A 19,105-nucleotide genomic window follows, 5' to 3' on the forward strand; every position below is an offset into this window, starting at 1 on the left:
CTCTCTCTCTTGGCCTTAGGGGAAGATCCTTATCTCATTTAGCTTCTAGCTGTTGTTGTTGTTGTTAGATGCCAGTGAGTTGGTTTTGACTCATAGCGACCCCATGTACAACAGAACAAAACACTACCTGGTCCTGCACCATCCTCATAATCGTTGTTATGCTTGAGCCCATTATGATAGCCACTGTGTCAATCCATCTTGTTGAGGGTCTTCCTCTTTTTTGCTGACCCTCTACTATACCAAGCATGATGTCCTTCTGTAGAGACTGGTCCCTTCTTATAACATCTCCAAAGTATGTGAGATCAAGTCTTGCCATCTTTGCTTCTAAGGAGCATTCTGACTATACTTCTTCTAAGACAGATTTGATCTTTCTTCTGGCAGTCCATGATATATTCAATATTCTGTGCCAGCACCATAATTCAAAGGCATCAATTCTGCTTCAGTCTTCCTTATTCATTGTCTAGCTTTCACATGCATATAAGGCAACTGAAAATATCATGGCTTGGGTCAGGTGTACCCTAGTCCTCAAAGTGACATCTTTGCTTTTTAACAGCTCTAGTTACCTGCAGGCAATCCTTGATGTTCCTGGGCTTGTAGATTGATCTGTCTCCATCATGACGTAATGTCTGTCTTCCCCCTGTGTGTGTCTGTCCCTGTGTCTATTCTGCTCTTTTTTATAAAACACCACTCAGAAGTGATTAGGTTTAGAACCCACCCACTCTAGTATGTCCTCATTAACATAACAAAAGAAAACCCCTGTTTCCAAACAGGGTCATATTTACAGGTGCAGGAGTTAGGACTTCCACATTTCTTTTGGGGGACACGATTCAACCCATAACACCCCAAGGGAAGTGGTGGCTCTCAGTGACAGCAAAGGTAGCTCCCAGGCTAGTGCAAAGAATACGTTTGCTGAGAATTATCCTAATAATCTGGAAGCTTTCCTGGCTCTCCTTTCTGCCCAGGACTGTACCCCAAGACCTGAAAGAAGAGCTAATTCAATCGTTCCTTCCCTGTCTCACCCTACCACACTCCATAGCTTACCACTCTGTCATTAGAAAAGGGCCCAGTGGCTGGAAAAAAATGGACTCCTTTCAACCAGCCATTTTACTGGATTTTCTTTGTAATCATTTTCGGTTTGATTCTCTTGCATAATGCTGTCTTCTTCCTGCTACTTTCGTGACTCAGCACCAACAGGCAGAATTTCCATCCTCCATCTGTTGCCCTAGACCAATGCCTGGAATGTAGAGAATGTTAGTCAGGAGATGTTATTGACGGGTAACAAATGCACTCTACCTTACCTGTATTCATGATTACGTGAGATAATGGGTATGAAATCACTTAAAAAAATCCTAAAGTGATCGTTCAAGCTAACAGTTCTTGACTAGAGAGATGGCATAAGAATGAATAATGTAACACGTTATTACATATCTGTCAAGCCCCTGCTGTGTGAAAGGTTCTGTGTACACACATTGTCCTGTAGTTTTTAGTCACTAAGGTTGCAGGGCATGTCATCTTCACTAGGGCTCATCCACCACCCATCTGTCAGTTTGTCCTACTGTGGTGGCTTGTGTGTTGCTGTGATGCTGGAAGCTATGCCACCAGTATTTCAAATACCAGCAGGGTTGCCCGTGGTGGACAAGTTTCAGTGGAGTTTCCAGACTAACACAGACCAGGAAAAAAGGCCCGGCAAGCTACTGCTAAAAATTAGCCAGTGAAAACCCTACGGATCACAATAGAACCTTGTCTGATATTGTCTTAGTTATCTAGTGCTGCTGTGACAGAAATACTACAACCAGGTGGCTTTAAAAAACAAAAATTTATTTTTTCACAGTTAGGAGTCTAAAGTACGAATTCAGGGCACCGGCTCTAGGGGAAGGCTTTCTCTCTCTGTTAGCTCTGGGAGAAGGTCCTTTTTCTTTGATTCCTTGGTGATCTTCAAGTGGCTTAGCACCTATCTTTCCCTATCTCTGCTTGTTTAATCTCCTCCTTTTTCTAAATCTCAAGAGTTTACTCAAGACACACTCTACACTACACCTCATTAACATAACAAAATCTTACCTCATTAACATAACAAAACCCGTTGCCACTGAGTAGAGTCTGATTCATAGTGACCCTATAGGATAGTAGAACTGCCCCACAGGGTTTCCAGGGAGTAGCTGGTGGATTCAAACTGCTGACCTTTTTTTTTGGTCAGCTGACGAGCTTTTAACCATACCACATAACAAAAATAACACATTCCCAAATGAGATTATAACCAAAGGTACAGAGATTAGGATTTACAACACATACTTTTGGGGGATATAATGCAATCCATCACAGATATAATGCTGGAAGATGAGCACCCTGGGCTGAAAGGTGCTCAAGATGCACAGTGGCCGCCACAATGGACTCAAGCATTCCAAGGACGGTGAAGATGGTGCAGGACCAGGCAACGTTTCATTCTGTTGAACAGAAACTGCTGCAAAGGCACCTAATAACAACACTGCCACCATAGCCATATATCCAGGAAAGAGAACGGCCAAACGTGTTTTAAAATGCCCTTCCACCCTCCCAGCCTTATCTTGTTTCAAGGCTCTTAGTAACCTGCTTGTACCATTCCTACCCAGCCTTATTTCTTTTTGCTCCGCGGAGGACTCAGCAGTCCATGAGATGACCCCCTCTTGCCTGCACTCAAGATGTACCTGGCCCCTCCTGGACTGCTCCCCTTCTGTCTCCTACCTCCCAGATCTCATTCGTTGTTCCTGGTCCCTCCTGGAGTGCTCCCCATCTGTCCCCCACCTCCCAGATCTCACTCATTGTTCCTGGACCCTCCTGGAGTGCTCCTCTTCTGTCCCCCACCTCCCAGATCTCATTCATTGTTCCTGGCCCCTTTCTTGTGTCTCTGCCAGCGCAAGCCTCAGGCCACTTGATACTGAAGGGAGCCTGCACCCTTCGAAGCACTCTATTTCTTTTTTTTTGCAATTCAGTTTTCTTTTTTATTGTGGCAAAGTATATATAATAAAACTTGCCATTTTAACCATTTTAAGTGTACAATTCAGTGGCATTTATTATATTCTCAATGTCATGCAACCATCGCCACTATTTGTTTCCAAAACTTTTTCATCTCCCCCAAATGGAAACCCAGCACCCCTTTAGCATTGCCCCCCATTCCCGCCTCCCTACAGCACATGGTCACCAATCTACCTCCTTCCTCTATGCATTTGCCTGATCTGGATATTTCATAGACGTGAGACCATACAGCATTTGTCTTTTTGTGCTTGGCTCGTTTCCCCCAGCATAACATTTTCAAGGTGCATCCATGCTGATGCATTCTTACATTGCAGAAACATGTGGCTTCACGTACATCAGGTGCTTCCTAACTTAGGCTGGGAGCTGCCTGGTGGCCGAAATAGCAACGTCGGTGACCAAGTGCCCCTCAGCACTCAGCACAGTGTCCAGCACATTCTCACTGCCTTACAGGCAGAGGCTGATTGATAAAGACCTGGCGGAAGAATGGTCCTGAGCCCACAGTCAAAAGCGAACGTAGGCAGAGCCCTGGCCTCTCATGGGATGGCCGTGGAGCTGCAGCCTCCGCCCTCTCTCCCCACACGCGGCCCCAAGAGAGGTCACCCACCAAGATGATGCTCGGTCTTATTGCCAATTCCGTCCCGTGGAAGCCCTTGCAGGGCCTTTAATTTCTTGTGTTAAAACAACAGACGAGGTGACCCCAGCACAATCTCTAATAGGTAGCAGGGGTCAACAATTATTCATTTGTACTGGTGCTTCTTGCATGACGGGCTGAGATGAAAATTTGTCCTCTTCCTGGCAAGAGCTATAAATTAGTTTTATGCTACTGCTAAACCCAGAGGCAAGAAAGGAAGGGACTGGACGTGGGGGAGGGCCAGTGAATGAGGCCTGGACTGCGCCCAGCAACAAAGCAAGCTACTTCTTGGACCACGTAGAAAAGGGGGCTGATGAACGGGAAAATGAGATCAGGCCAAAAAATAAACGGACACAGAGTCTTCCAGAAAAGACAGTGAACTCCTTGAGACTAAGAACTAAATCTTATTTTTCTTTTTATTCCCAATATCTGGCAGTCCTGCTGTATTAGAGTCATAGGTTTGCAGTAACAAAGTTCCACAAAGTGGGTAGATTTAAACAACAGAATACTGTCTCACAGCTCTGGAGGCTAGTAGTCTGGATTCCGGGTGTTATGCTCCCTTTGAAGGCTCTAGGGGAAGATCCTTTCCTGGCTCAGTTTCTGGTAGCCCAGGTGCTCCTTGGCTTGCAGCTGCAGCATAGCTTCCGTTGCCACATGACCATCCCACCTCTGTCTCTCTGTCTCTTCTCCTTTTATAAGGACACCACTCAGATTGGTTTAGAACCCACCCTACTCCAGTATGACCTCATGCTGACTTAATTGATAGCATCTTTATAGAACCCTATTCCCAAACAAGGTCACGTTCACAGTTTCCAGGGGTTAGAATGTCAATGTATCTTTTTGGCCAACACATTTCAATTCATAACACTTGCTGGATGAATGTATGGATGAATGAATGATTGGCTGCATGCAGCAATTCTGTCTCTCCTAACCAGATATTGAATGAAACCAGTTATGCCACACCTGTGTAAGCTCTCCTTGAGTTCTCCAAGACCGACGGAGCGAATAAAAATGATGACGTTTGTCTGTATTTTTTTGACACATATTGTTCCACAAGATATTAAGTAGAAAAGACAGCTTACAAGACTATACATAAAATATTTAGGCGTTACATAAAACGAATTAAAAAACTACACACCAAAATGTTAACAGTATTACTATTTAGATGGTGGCATTCCCAATGTTTTCTATTCTCTTTTTATACCAGGCGGAATTTGTCATGAAAATATATTATCTTCTAATCAGAAAAAAAAAAAAAAAACTAAGGATTTGGAAAGAAATATCCATCATCAGCCTGTAGTCATCTGTACCAGGAATAGAGAACAGTAGTGTAGATGATCTAGAAGATGAGAAAAATCACCCATGCTTGACTTTGGGATATGTTACATACATTTTCCCCCCCAGAAGATTTATCTTCCTAATTATGCTTTGCTCTTTACTTAATATTAGGATTAGTCCTAATCCCCTGAGTTCCCCTACCAGCTAATGAGCTGAGCTGTACAGCAGGCAAAGCTAGCCTGGAATGAAACATTTGCTGCAGGCCATCCACTCCTGGCTCACTGGTCTTTGGCTGCGCAGAGAGGGCAGGGTGCACTCAGGCTGCATGCGTGCTCTGCAGCCAGATTCCCCAAGTGCAAATCTCAGCCCCACGACCCTGAACCCTGAGGTCTTGACCAAGCCATTATCATCTTGGGGCTGTGGTTGCCTGTCTGCAAACTGCCGGTGATAATGGTCCCACCTCCTAGGGATGACTTGTGGATTAAATGCATGTGACAGGCTTAGAATGGTCAGGACAGGGCTGGGCACTCAGGAGGAATCATCCAGGACAAGTATGTGTTTCAGGTGTGCCCTTCCGCGATTTATATTCATATAATATTTTCTTCCAAATGGAGCTCATCATTTAAAGCACATTTTAACAAGTCCTTCATATCATCTAAGGTTCCTGGGTGGTGCAGGCAGTTTACGATTGGCTGCTACCCTAAAGGTTGGCAGTTTGAGCCCACCTAGTAGTGCCACGGAACAAAGGCCTGGTGATCTGCTTCCATAAAGATCACAGCCATAATCTGTAATACATGAGGCTGCAATGAGTTGGAATTGACTAGACAGCGATGGGTTTGATTTGGTTTGGGTTAGTTTCATACCATCCTAAAGGGTGGCAGGTATCATCAGCCTCATTGTACAATCAGGGAAACTTCGGCCTGAAATAGGAAAAGAAGTTGTCCTTGGTTATACAAAAGTGGAAGAATGGGGGTCACATCTCAGTTCTCCATGAGTCTTCATTACCATGTGTCTCTGTCCTCCACCTACCAGATACTGTTGGGTTCAGTGCTCTCTGCCTCCGTTTCCTTTCTTAGCCAACACAAGAAAATTTAAGTCTTATCCTGAAGCCTATCCATAAAAAAAAAAAAGACTCGTAAAAATTAATCAGGGAATCACCGTTAAGTGCTTTGCCTAGTTCAATGAAAACCAGTTGTTGTCGAGTCAATTCCAACTCCTGGCAATACCATGAGTGTCAGATGGAACTGTGCTCTGTAGGGTTTTTGATGGCTGATTTTTCAGAAGTAGATCACCAAGCCTTTCTTCCAAGGCACCTCTGAGTGGACTCAAACCTCCAACCTTTCAGTTAACAGCCGAGTGCCGTAGCCATTTGCACCATCCAGGGACTCCCTTGCCAAGATCAAGTTCTATGGAAATACAGAGTTCTAGAAACAGGGAGAAACTGAAGAGCCTCTGGCCCATTTTGACTCCTTGCTGTGTGGCTGGTACATTAGCAGGGCTGGGATAGAGGACTTGTCATTCCGTGTTTTGTGGAGGAGGGATTTAGTGACATCAGCTTATCTTCCTTTCTGTGCGAGGGGGATTGTTGTGACCCGTAAGGTTTTCGTTGGCCGATTTTCAGAAGTAGATCACCAGGCCTTTCTTCCTAGTCCATCTTAGTCTAGAAGTTCTGCTGAAGCCTGGTTAGCATCATAGCAACACGTAAGCCCCCACTGACAGATGGCTGGTGGCTGTGCACCAGGTGCGTTGACCAGGAAACGAACCTGGGTCTCCCACATAGAAGGCAGTAAGTCTACCGCTGAACCGCCAGCGCCTCAACACTGTCAGGACTACTTAGAGGAAATTCTGGCTCAAAAAAAAAAAATTTTTTTTTTTCTTTTTTCCTCATTTGCCACCCGAGGCAACTGGTCCAAGTTCCACCCTCCCTTCCCCATCTTACTTTCCTCTCTGGATTTGACCTTAAGTGAGGAGAAAACAGAAAAGATGGAGCAATTTGCCCTCAGACTTCCGTGAGAAACTGGACGGCATACCACCCTGACCATTCTCCTACGAATGCCTGAGAGCGTTTTCTCCCTCTTCTAGAAAAATAAGCTCATTGAGGACAGGGACCGTGTTTGCTTTGTTCGCCATTTAATCCCTAATCTCCTCCCACATTTCCTAGCACGTAGTAGATGCTCAGTTCATATTTGTGGAATGAATGAATGAATTCGCTATGCAACAGCAGAATGGTATTGAAATCAATGGATGCTGCAGAACAGCGTGATATTTGTGTATTACTATGTAAAACTCAAAGGAGGAAGCTGCTGCTAAATTCTGAGCATGAAAACCCAATTAGGCTAAATAGAAGGAAATTACGGGCAGCCATAAAAATGGAGGATTTATTAATTAAAGCTAAACTTCTTCCTAAAAATAATGAATTTAAGTACTGTGAAAAGAAAGAAGATAAACCAACTTTCCATTTTCTGCTTAAAAATTCCTTCCGAGCTCTGCTTCCCCCTAGCCCTCTGTGAAGATGTTCAATGTTGCCAAGCTCTCTGCCTCAGCACAGGGATTCTATGAGAGATGAACCAAGTAGTTGATTCTGCAGAATATGAGAGCCTATTGCCACCATTTCAAAGGTGACCATGGACACTGCAAGGATTTTTAAGTTGTTACAGAGTCAGAGGCCATTTTTTTCCCAGTTGCCAATAAGTTGGCTCTGACTTATGGCGACACCATGTGTGTCAGAATAGAACTCCATAGGGTTTTCAATGACCAATTTTTCAGAAGTAGATTGCCAGGCCTTTCTTGGGAACTGCCTCTAGGTAGATTCGAACCACCAACCTTTCAGTTAGCAGCTGAGCATGTTAACCATTTGTACCACCCAGGGACTCTCTGAGGTCATTAAGAGCCTTCTATTTGATTCCTAAAGGAATTTTAGGGCTTTTGAGAAGGGGAAAGGGATGCCCACCATGATGTATGCAAGTGGGCAAGGAAGAGCTGGTCTACTCCCTCTCTACTCAAAGTGTGGTCTGTGACCCAGCAGCTTTGGGATCCCCGGGGAGCTGGTTGGGATTTCAGCCCCAGCCCAGGCCAGCTGAATCAGAATCTGCATATTAACAAGATGCCCAGGAGATCTGTGCGCACAGTACAGTGTTTGAGGAATGCTGGCCTAGTCCCCTCTCAGCAGAGTAATGAAAGGAGAGCTTGTGAAACTGCAAAGGAAGTTATGAGAGATTTATAAAAGTGCAGGGCATAACATCAGAGCTTTGGATCAGCCGAAGCTTTGTGTGTGCCATGCCTTCAACTACATCCCCCTAGAGCATGTGGATAGGCACGAGAATGGGCAATGATCACGAAGACAGTGTAGGACCCGACAACGCTTCCTTCTATTTTACATAAGGTCTCCACGAGTCAGAGCTGGCTTGATGGCAACTAACAACAACAGAGCATGGAAGTGACAGAGGAAAAAGAAGCAAGCCCAGCCCCCAGGAGGATCCAGAGATGACCTAAGCTTTAGGAATCCTGCGGGCTGGAGAAACCCTAGCCTGGAGATGGCTGAGCTAGAGTCTGGGGACTTACTCTCCTTCCTCTGGGCCAGTCTGAGCTCTTGCAGAAAGTGATCAGCCTCCAAAGGGAGAATGTGACAAAATAGGACAAATGCTGAAATATAGTCATGGTGAATTCCAGAAAGTACAGTTATGGGGACAATCTGAATTCCCTTGAAGTGGATTTGGCTAATTATCTTGGGGTGCACTAATAAACGTATTCCTTGGTGACTGTAATAACTCAGAAATGAATATTGGACGAATGAGTTATTAGGAACTGGCCAGACCTCTAACCTCCCAAGCCCAGGAGGGAGCAATTCTCCCTTCAACCTTCCCTTGGCTTCCCCGCAAGCCTAAGGTTTTTATTAAATATGCACCTGGCTACTGGCAAAGATTTAGAGGCAATAAAACACCTGCCCCCACCTCGCTTATGGAGATTTACTTGGAGCTGTCAGCAGCTTTTTATGGCTGTGCTGTCCCTTAAATTTGGGTGAGGAAAACCAAGTTGGAGAAAGAGATTGGTGTTGTTAGCTGCCTTCCAGTCAGCCTGCAACTCATGGTGACCCCATGCACAAGGGAACAAAACACTGCCTAGTTCTGCACCATCCCCGTAATTGGTTGTGGTTTGGATAATGTTTCATTGTGATCCATAGGGTTTTCATAGGCTGATGTTTGAATGTAGACTGCCAGGCCTTTCTTCCGTGTCTGACTTAGTCTGGAAGTGACACTGAAACCTGTTCAGCATCACTGCAACAGAAAGGCCTTTACTGACAGACGGGTGGTGACTGTGCATGACATGTGTTGGCCAGGAATCAAACCTAGGTCTCCTGCAGGAAAGGCAAGAATTCTACTACTGAACCACCAATGCCCCCAAGAGAAACAAGAAACAAAAAAGCCAAACTCATTCTTTTTGAGCCAATTTCCACTCATGGTGACTCATGGGACAGTGTCCAACTTCCCCATAGAGTTTTCTTGGCTGTAATTTTTACAGAAGCAGATTACCAGGCCTTTCTTCAGAGGAGCTGCTGGGTGGGTCTGAACAGCCAATCTTTAGGTTAGCAGCTGATGGCAAAACACTTGCACCATCGATGTTCCTTCTGCCCTACTGGCCTCTGTTGTATGAACGTGAGCACTGTTGCCCACATTTTGAGATTGTCCAAACTGGCTTGAGGTTGGCCTCCCAGCATGCTCAGCACCACTGCCAACCGAATCACCGCTGCAGTCCTTAAGTCATCCTGCAGAGATGCTCATATTTAATGGGGTTTCAGGTTATTAGGTTTTAAACTTTAAACTGCTCACCTAGGTCCTGGGTTTCTCTTGCCAGTTGCAGATCTAAAAGCAACTACACAAAACATTGCTTTAAACAAGTCATTCAGCTATAAGATTCCTCAAATTCATTAGCATGCTCAGAACCTCGCAGATGAAAAGTAGAACCCAAGAGTAAATGGAGATGGAGCTGCATTCCTCTGCTATGTGGTTTACCTGTAGGCCAGCCCCCAACATTGATGAGGCTCAAGGCAGAAGTATAAAGGGCGGCTCGCACACTATGTGTCTAAATACTTACAAGTATAAGTCAAGGTGAAGACTCTTAAAATACATTCTCTCCTTCTGCCTTAATAATTACACCTTCCTAAGGACCTGGATGGCCACAGCTCCCAGGTGTGACCTGTCTCACTTTCCTCCTAACCCGCCTGCATCCTGCATTTGTTGGGTGCCATACAAAGATAAGTGGGTGCCCTAGCCCACGCATCCAAGCTCTGCCCAAACCCCTCAAAAATAGTCACCCTACAAGGATGCCCTTTATCACCGCTCTTATTCAACATTGTGTTGGAGGTCCTAGTCAGAGCAATTAGGCTAGATAAAGAAATAAAGGGCATCCAGATTGGCAAGGAAGAAGTAAAAGTATCTCCATTTGCAGAAGACATGATCTTATACACAGAAAACTCTAAGGAATCCTCAAGAAAACTACTGAAACTCATAGAAGAGTTCAGCAGAGTATCGGGATACAAGATAGACATAAAAAAATCAGTTGGATTCCTCTACACCAACAAAAAGAACATTGAAGAGAAAATCACCAAATGAATGCCATTTACAGTAGCCCCCAAGAAGATAAAATACTCAGGAATAAATCTTACCAGAGATGTAAAAGACTTATATAAGGAAAACTACAGTACACTTCTGCAAGAAACTAAAAGAGACTTACATAAGTGGAAAAACATACCTTGCTCGTGGATAGGAAGACTTAACATTATAAAAATGTCTATTCTACCAAAAGCCATCTATACATTTAATGCAATTCCAATCCAAATCCCAACAACATTCTTTAAGGAGATGGAGAAACAAATCACCAACTTCATATGGAAGGCATTACCGAAAAAGAACAAAGTGGGAGGCCTTACTTTACCTGATTTTAGAGCCTATTATACTTCCATAGTAGTCAAAACAGCCTGATACTGGTACAACGACAGATACATAGGCCAATGGAACAGAATTGAGAATCCAGACATAAATCCATCCACCTAAGAGCAGCAGATATTTGACAAAGGCCCCAAACAGTTAAATGGGGAAAAGACAGTCTTTTTAACAAACAGTGCTGGCATAACTGGATATCCACCAGCAAAAAAATGAAACAAGACCCATATCTGACACCATGCACAAAAACTAACTCAAAATGGATCAAAGACCTAAATATAAAATCTAAAACGATAAAGATCATGGAAGAAAAAATAGGGATATTAGAAGCCATAACACCTGGCATAAACAGTATAAAAAATATTATTAAGAATGCGGGAGAACAACTAGATAACTGGGAGCTCCTAAAAATCAAACACCTATGCTCATCCAAAGACTTCACCAAAAGAGTAAAAAGGCTACCTACAGACTGGGAAAAAGTTTTTAGCTATGACATTTCTGATCAGCACTTAATCTCTAAAATCTGCATGATACTGCAAAAACTGAACGACAAAAAGACAGATAACCCAATTAAAAAATGGGCAAAAGATATGAATACACACTTCACTAAAGAAGACATTCAGGAAGCTAACAGATACATGAGGAAATGTTCACGATCATTAGCCATTAGAGAAATGCAGATCAAAACTACAATGAGATTTCATCTCACTCCAACAAGACTGGCATTAATCCAAAAAACACAAAATAATAAATGTAGCAGAGGCTGTGGAGAGATTGGAACACTTATACACTGCTCGTGGGGATGTCAAATGGTACAACCACTTTGGAAATCAATTTGGCGCTTCCTTAAAAAGCTAGAACTAGAACTACCATACGATCCAGCAATCCCACTCCTTGGAATATATCCTAGAGACATAAGAGCCTTTACACGAACAGATATATGCACACCCATGTTTATTGCAGCACTGTTTACAATAGCAAAAACATGGAAGCAACCAAGGTGCCCATCAACAGATGAATGGATAAATAAATTGTGGTATATTCACCCAATGGAATACTACGCCCTGATAAAGAACAGTGAGGAATCCGTGAAACATTTCATAACGTGGAGGAACCTGGAAGGCATCATGCTGAGTGAAATTAGTCACTTGCAAAAGGACAAATATTGTATAAGACCACTATTATAAGAGCTTGAGAAACAGTTTAAACTGAGAAGAAAACATTGTTTTGTGGTTACGAGAGAGGGGAGGGAGCGAGGGTGGGAGAGGGGCATTCACTAATTAGATAGTAGATAAGAACTACTTTAGGTGAAGGGAAAGACAACACACAATACAGGCAAGGTCAGCACAACTGGACTAAACCAAAAGCAAAGAAGTTTCCTGAATAAACTGAATGCTTCGAAGGCCAGTGTAGCAGGGGCAGGGGTCTCGGGACCATGGTTTCAGGGGACATCTAAGTCAATTGGCATAATAAAATCTATTAAGAAAACATTCTGCATCCCACTTTGAAGAGTGGTGTCTGGGGTCTTAAATGCTAGCAAGCAGCCATCTAAGATGCATCAATTGGTCTCAACCCACCTGGATCAAAGAAGGATGAAGAACACCAAGGACACAAGGTAATTATGAGCCCAAGAGACAGAAAGAGCCACATGAACCAGAGAATACATCATCCTGAGACCAGAAGAACTAGATGGTGCCCGGCTACAACTGATGACTGCCCTGACAGGGAACACAACAGAGAACCCCTGAGGGAGCAGGAGAGCAGTGGGATGCAGACTCTAAATTCTCATAAGACCAGACTTAATGGTCTGACTGAGACTAGAAGGACCTCGGTGGTCATGGCCCCCAGACCTTCTGTTGGCCCAGGACAGGAACCATTCCCGAAGCCAACGCTTCAGACATGGATTGGACTGGACAATGGGATGGAGAGGGATGCTGGTGAGGAGTGAGCTTCTTGGATCAGGTGGACACTTGAGACTATGTTGGCATCTCCTGGCTGGATGGGAGATGAGAGGGTAGTGGGGGTTAGAAGCTGGTGAAATGGACACGAAACAGAGTGGAGGGAGAGAGCGGGCTGTCTCATTAAGGGCAGAGTAATTGGGAGTGTGTAGTAAGGTGTATATGAGTTTCTGTGTGAGAGACTGACTTGATTTGTAAACTTTCACTTAAAGCACAATAAAAACTATTTTAAAAAGTCACTCTTTGGCCACACTTTAGTGGTCTGCCTTCTGGAAAGTTGTTGCTGCTGTACTTGCTATTGAATTGGCCCCTGACTCCTGGCTACCCCATCCATGGACAAATGCTACCCGGTCCTGAGCCATTCCTATGATCCGTGGAAGATTTGGCCCTTGTGACCATATGGTTTTCATTGGCTAATTTTTGGAAGTAGATCCTCATGCCTTTCTTCCTAGTCCATCTTAGTCTGGAAGCTCCTCTGAAACCTGTTTGGCATGATAGCAACACGCAAGCCTCCACTGACGGGTGGTGGCTGCACATGAGGTGCACTGGCCAGGCATTGAACCTGGGTCTCCCACATGGAAGCTGAGAATTCTACCACTGAACCACCACTGCCCCCATTTCTGGAAAGCAGATCCTGGAAATAGCCTGTGCAGGCCCTGGAAGCACACTCAGAGCTATTTGGGTAAAGAATTCCAGGACCTGCTAAACTGAAAACCCAGAGTTTGAAAAATACTGATTATAGAAGTCAAATCAAATCAAATCATACTCTTTCTGAGCTATTCTCTAATTTGGGAGGCCCAAATGGCCCTCCTTCTCAACTCTGTAGAGTTAGAAAAGGTGTCGTTAAGGTATTGTTGTTAGCTGCCAGTGAATCACCTCCACCCTTATTCACAGCTGACAACGCTGCCCATGTAACAGGCTTTCTTCCTAGCCTGTCTTGGTCTGGAAGCACCGCTGAACTCTCCAGCATCATAGCAACACACAAGCCTCCACTGACAGCCTGCTGGGAATCAAACCCAAGTCTTCACGTGAAAGGTGAATATCTTACCACTGAACCACTAACGTTCACAGTTACAGCCTGAGTATAGGTTATTACTAAAATCACACCCTTGGGCAAAACAGTTGAGTTTTCTGAGACTCAGTTTTGTCATCACTAAAGTAGGAAAAATCATATCCACTCGAGAGACGCAAACGAGAGTGCCAGAAAGCACACTGAAGACTGGTGTCGGCCGTGTGGCTATTGTTAATGTGATGTACTTGCCAGAGCACTGGATTCAGGTCAGGTGAGCTGAGCTGGAGTTCAGCTCTGCCAGGAGTCACCTCACATAGCGTCCGAGTCACCTCACATAGCATCCGAGTCACCTCACATAGCATCTGTTTCCCCCCCATCCCTCTGTGTGTGTGCCTTTTTGTCATTCTGGTCTTTTATCAACCCAGAAGTAATTAGGTTTAGGACCCACCCTATGCTGATGTGACCTCATCAGTATAACAAAAGGAAAACCCTAAACAGAACAACCGTAACGGAAATAATGAGAATGTTCATGCCTTGTGAAGAACGTAACCAAGGTCACTGAACAACTTGTATAGAAATTGTCGAATGGGAACCTAAACTGCAGTGTAAACCTTCACCCAAAACACAATAAAATATTATTTAAAAAAAGGAAAACCCTATTTCCTAAGAGGATGATATTTACGGGTACTGGGGTTAGGATTTCAACACATAATGTGGGGGAACACAATTTAATCCATAACACTAATACATCAATTAATTTATTACTAAATAATAATTAATGCTACAACTATGGATTGGGCACCCATTGCATGTCGGGCACTGTCCTTGGCAGTGAGGACGTATGAAGGATGAGTCCCTGTCCTGCAGTCTTCAATAGGCAGACACATTCATGTATCAATCACCTCTAACGCTGTAGGCAAGGTTTAGGACCTGGTACTAAAGAAGGGCCCTGGGACTCGAGCCTGTGGACTCAGAGATGTATTTTTTGTTTTCACAGTGTCATCCACATCTTCCCTCCAAGCCCTTCACATGCCCAAGGACTGTATTTATGAGAGGACAGCTTGTCAGGAGGCTTTGAGACCACAGGATGGATGTCTGTACAGACATCTGTGTGGACTCCTTTCGTTATTTTGTACCCACGGACCTTGGTTTTAGAAAGTTTTGTCCACCAAAGTTGTCATTTTCCTCTATTCAAAATAATAACTCATTTGCCTCTTTTCTAATTAATCAATTAATCAATGAATTATATATCCATCCCAAGCCTCAAGGCTTCTGTGATGTGTGCGCTAACCAGTGCCTCCATGGTGAATTTGTATAATTTTGATCACAAATAAACGTCACATTCCAGAACCTAGTGTATCAGCTGTTGTGGGTGAATGTATGATTTCCATTTTTTTTTTTTTAAATACTGGGAATATTTAAGTTGGGAACGACTAGAACAGAGAATAAATAGCCGACCTATGTAGGAATTACTTTCCAATTTTGGCCTCCTCAGCAAAATTTCTAACTAACTAAGCTAACCTCCCCTGACATCAGTGAATAAAGTAATGTGCAGGACAGAGGGGAACAAGGGGGTTTGTATGTGTAAGTGGTCATTAGTGAAGCCCCTCTGTGCCACCACTCATCGGATTTAAAATTTTCCCTACCAATTCCTGCCCTCCTGGGTACCTGCCCTCTTCCTTTATTCCCCATCCCCTGTAGCCTATCTCCAAGGAATCTGCCCAATCCCAAAAGTCCCATCACCAGCTCCTTCCTTCGGCTGGAGGTATTGCATCATCTACTACAGCCTTCCCCTCCCCTTACCCACCAAACACAAAACAAAACAATTGCTCTCAAGTTGAGTCCGATTCATGGTGACCCCCTGCATGTCAGATTAGAACTGTGCTCCATAGTGTTTTCAATGGCTGATTTTTCAGAAGTAGATCACCAGGCCTTTCTTCTGAGGCACTCCTGGGTGGACTTGACCTCCAATCCCAGTTAACAGCCAAGCACTTTAACTGTTTGCACCACCCAGGGACTACCTTCTTCCTCACAGACAATACAAAACCAGCAATGGGGATGACTTCAGCAACCAAAACATGAGACCTTGTCACCCTTTTAAAAGCAGGACCTTTGTCAGCAAACTAACCTTCAGGGTAGAGAATGGCCAGTGATGTGCTGATAAATATTTAACGAGCACGTCTCCAGGGGAAATGCCCTGATTTGCAGTGCTTGCCAGTCTCTACGTGTAAATACTCCCAACATGACGGATTTCAAGCTTCCAACATGATGTCAGTGAAGACAGAGCGGGAAGAAGTGGGCACGGTCAGCTTGTGTGAGTCATCTCTAGCACCCCACTGAACGACTTGGATGTAGTTGTCACCACTTAAATCTCAAAACAGAAACAATAAGGTAGGTATGTCCGTACCCCTCAAAAACAGACCTTTGTCAAGAATTACTTCAAGTGTTTTCAAAGCCCCTAATAAAACTTCTGACTTGTTCCTACTAATTTTAATTTGCCAGGTTAAAACCTCCTTTGGCGCAAGATAAAATCACAGGGTCAAAGGGATTGTAGAAAGTCAAATTTAGACAGAACCTTAGAGATCACCTAGCTTGACCTCCTCACTTCATAGCTGAGGAGAGAGGATCTGAGGTGATACGGAGATGACTAGCAGCAGATGTGGACCAAAGCTCAGATCACCTGGCCTGAATCCAGTGCTTTTTCAAGTGCAGCAAGTCCTTGGGTTACAAATGTCCACTTTAGGGACAACTCATACTTGCCTTTTAATATCATGTAAATTTGCCCACCCTCTGAAACAACTGAACCAACCCTTACTTGCAACAGATTCTTCATCACGCTTGCCCTCACTTGCTGCAGGTGCAGCTTTTAAATCGTTGAAAAGGCGTTATGCCTTTTCTTGCACTAAAAAAAAAAAAGTCAGGCTAAATAAAGAAAAGAAAAAAAAATTTTTTTTTCAGGCTAAATAAGAACCACAAATTCAGCTTAAAAATAAGTTAAGACCGGATCTCGTTCATAACCTGAGGACTGCCTGTATATCAAATAACAACTGCTGTTATCTCCTACATCAGTCTCCAGTGTGTTCTCTCGCACGCTCTCTCATTTGTTCCTCTCGAGTGGGTATGCTTTTTCCTACTTTGGTTATGACAAAACTGAGTCTCAGAAAACTCAAAGTGTTTTGCTCAAAGATGCGATTTCGATAATAATTTGCACTCAGGCTGTGACTGAGGATGTTGGTGGTCGAGTGGTAGAATTCTCATCTTCCATGAGGGAGACCCAGCTCGACCTTCAGCCAAGCTACCTCACGCACGGCCACCGCCTGTTTTCGGTGGAGGTTCGCATGCTGCTATGATGCTGAACAGGTTTCAGCGGAGTTTTTAGACTGACTAGGAAGAAAAGGCCTGGGAATCTATTTCCAAAAATCAACCACTGAAAAGCCTATGGATCAAAATAGTCCAGTCTGTGACCAATCATGAGGATGCCACAGGGCCAGGTACTGTTTCGTGCCCTTGTACATGGGGTTGCCAAGAGCCGGGAGCCAACTGGACAGCAGCTATAACAACAGTAGCAGACTATAACTAGGTTAACTATACACTTAATCATACAGACAGGGACACCTTTGAGAGTGCATGGAGCGCTATCGATAATTCTGCCAGGAATCCCTTGTGAAAGTAGCTAAGAACAGGGGCTCTGGAGCCATACTACTGGGGTTCACACTGCAGCTCCCCTCTTACTATCTCTCCTAGCCTCAGTTTCCATATTGGTAAAATGATAATGATCATTATTTATGTAGAATTATATATTTAAAATTTATAAATAATAATAACTTACCTCACGGAGTGATTATGAGAGAGCATAGAATGCTAAGCACAGGGCTGGTCTTAGAGTAAATCCAGCTTCTGGTGACTCAGCTCCAACTCGTGTCAGCCCCATGTGTATCAGAGTAGAACTGTGCTCCATAGGATTTCCAGTGGCTCAGTTTTCAGTGGCTAAGCCTTCCTTCCAAGGCACCTCTGGGTAGACTTGAACCTCCAACCTTTTGGTTTCCAGCTGAGTGTGTTGTCATTTGCACCATTAAACAAAACCAAAAACCAAACCCAGTGCCATTGAGGCAATTCCTACTCATAGTGACCCTATAGGACAGAGTAGAACTGCCCCATAGAGTTTCCAAGGAGTGCCTGGTGGATTCAAACTGCCGACCCTTTAGTTAGCAGCCATAGCGCTTAGCCACTACGCCCTTGTTGTTGATGTTAGGTGCCATCGAGTCACTTCCGACTCATAGCAACCCTATGCACAACAGAACAAAACACTGCCCTGTCCTGAGCCATCCTTACAATTGTTGTTATGCTTGAGCTCATTGTTGCAGACACTGTGTCAATCCAACTTGTTGAGGGTCTTCCTCTCTTCCACTGACCCTGTACTCTGCCAAGCATGATGTCCTTCTCCAGGGACTGATCCCTCCCGACAACATGTCCAAAGTATATAAGACGCAGCCTCGCCATCCTTGCCTCTAAGGAGCATTCTGGTTGTACTTCTTCTAAGACAGATTTGTTTGTTCTTTTGGCAGTCCATGGTATATTCAATATTCTTCGCCAACACCACAATTCGAAGGCGTCAGTTCTTCTTCGGTCTTCCTTATTCATTGTCCAGCTTTCACATGCATATGATGCGATTGAAAATACCATGGCTTGGGTCAGGTGCACCTTAGTTTTCAAGGTGACGTCTTTGCTCTTCAACACTTTAAAGAGGGCCTTTGCAGCAGATTTACCCAGTGCAATGCGTCTTTTGATTTCTTGACTGCTGCTTCCACGGCTGTTGATTGTGGATCCAAGTAAAATGAGGTCCTTGACAACTTCAATCTTTTCTCCTTTTATCATGGTGTTGCTCATTGGTCCAGTTGTGAGGATTTTTTTTTTTTTTTTATGTTGAGGTGCAATCCATACTGAAGGCTGTGGTCTTTAATCTTCATTAGTAAGTACTTCAAGTCCTTTTCACTTTCAGCAAGCAAGGTCATGTCATCTGCATAACGCAGGTTTTTAACGAGTCTTCCTCCAATCCTGATGCCCCATTCTCCTTCATATAGCCCAGCTTCTCGGATTATTTGCTCAGCATACAGATTAAATAGGTATGGTGAAAGAATACAACCCTGATGCACAACTTTCCTGGCTTTAAACCAATCAGTATCCTCTGGTTCTGTCCGAACAACTGCCTCTTGATCTATGTAAAGGTTCCTCATGAGCACAATTAAGTGTTCTGGAATTCCTATTCTTCACAATGTTA

General features: G+C 44.0%; 1 protein-coding gene across 1 annotated transcript in view; it reads left to right on the plus strand.

Moving 5' to 3' along the window:
• The window catches only part of SIAH3 (siah E3 ubiquitin protein ligase family member 3), a 123,803-nt gene that overhangs the window by 91,841 nt on the left and 12,857 nt on the right, over positions 1 to 19,105 (plus strand). The gene's annotated exons all lie outside the window — the stretch shown is intronic.

This window comes from Elephas maximus, chromosome 14 (assembly GCF_024166365.1).
Source record: "Elephas maximus indicus isolate mEleMax1 chromosome 14, mEleMax1 primary haplotype, whole genome shotgun sequence".
Lineage (NCBI taxonomy): Eukaryota > Metazoa > Chordata > Mammalia > Proboscidea > Elephantidae > Elephas > Elephas maximus.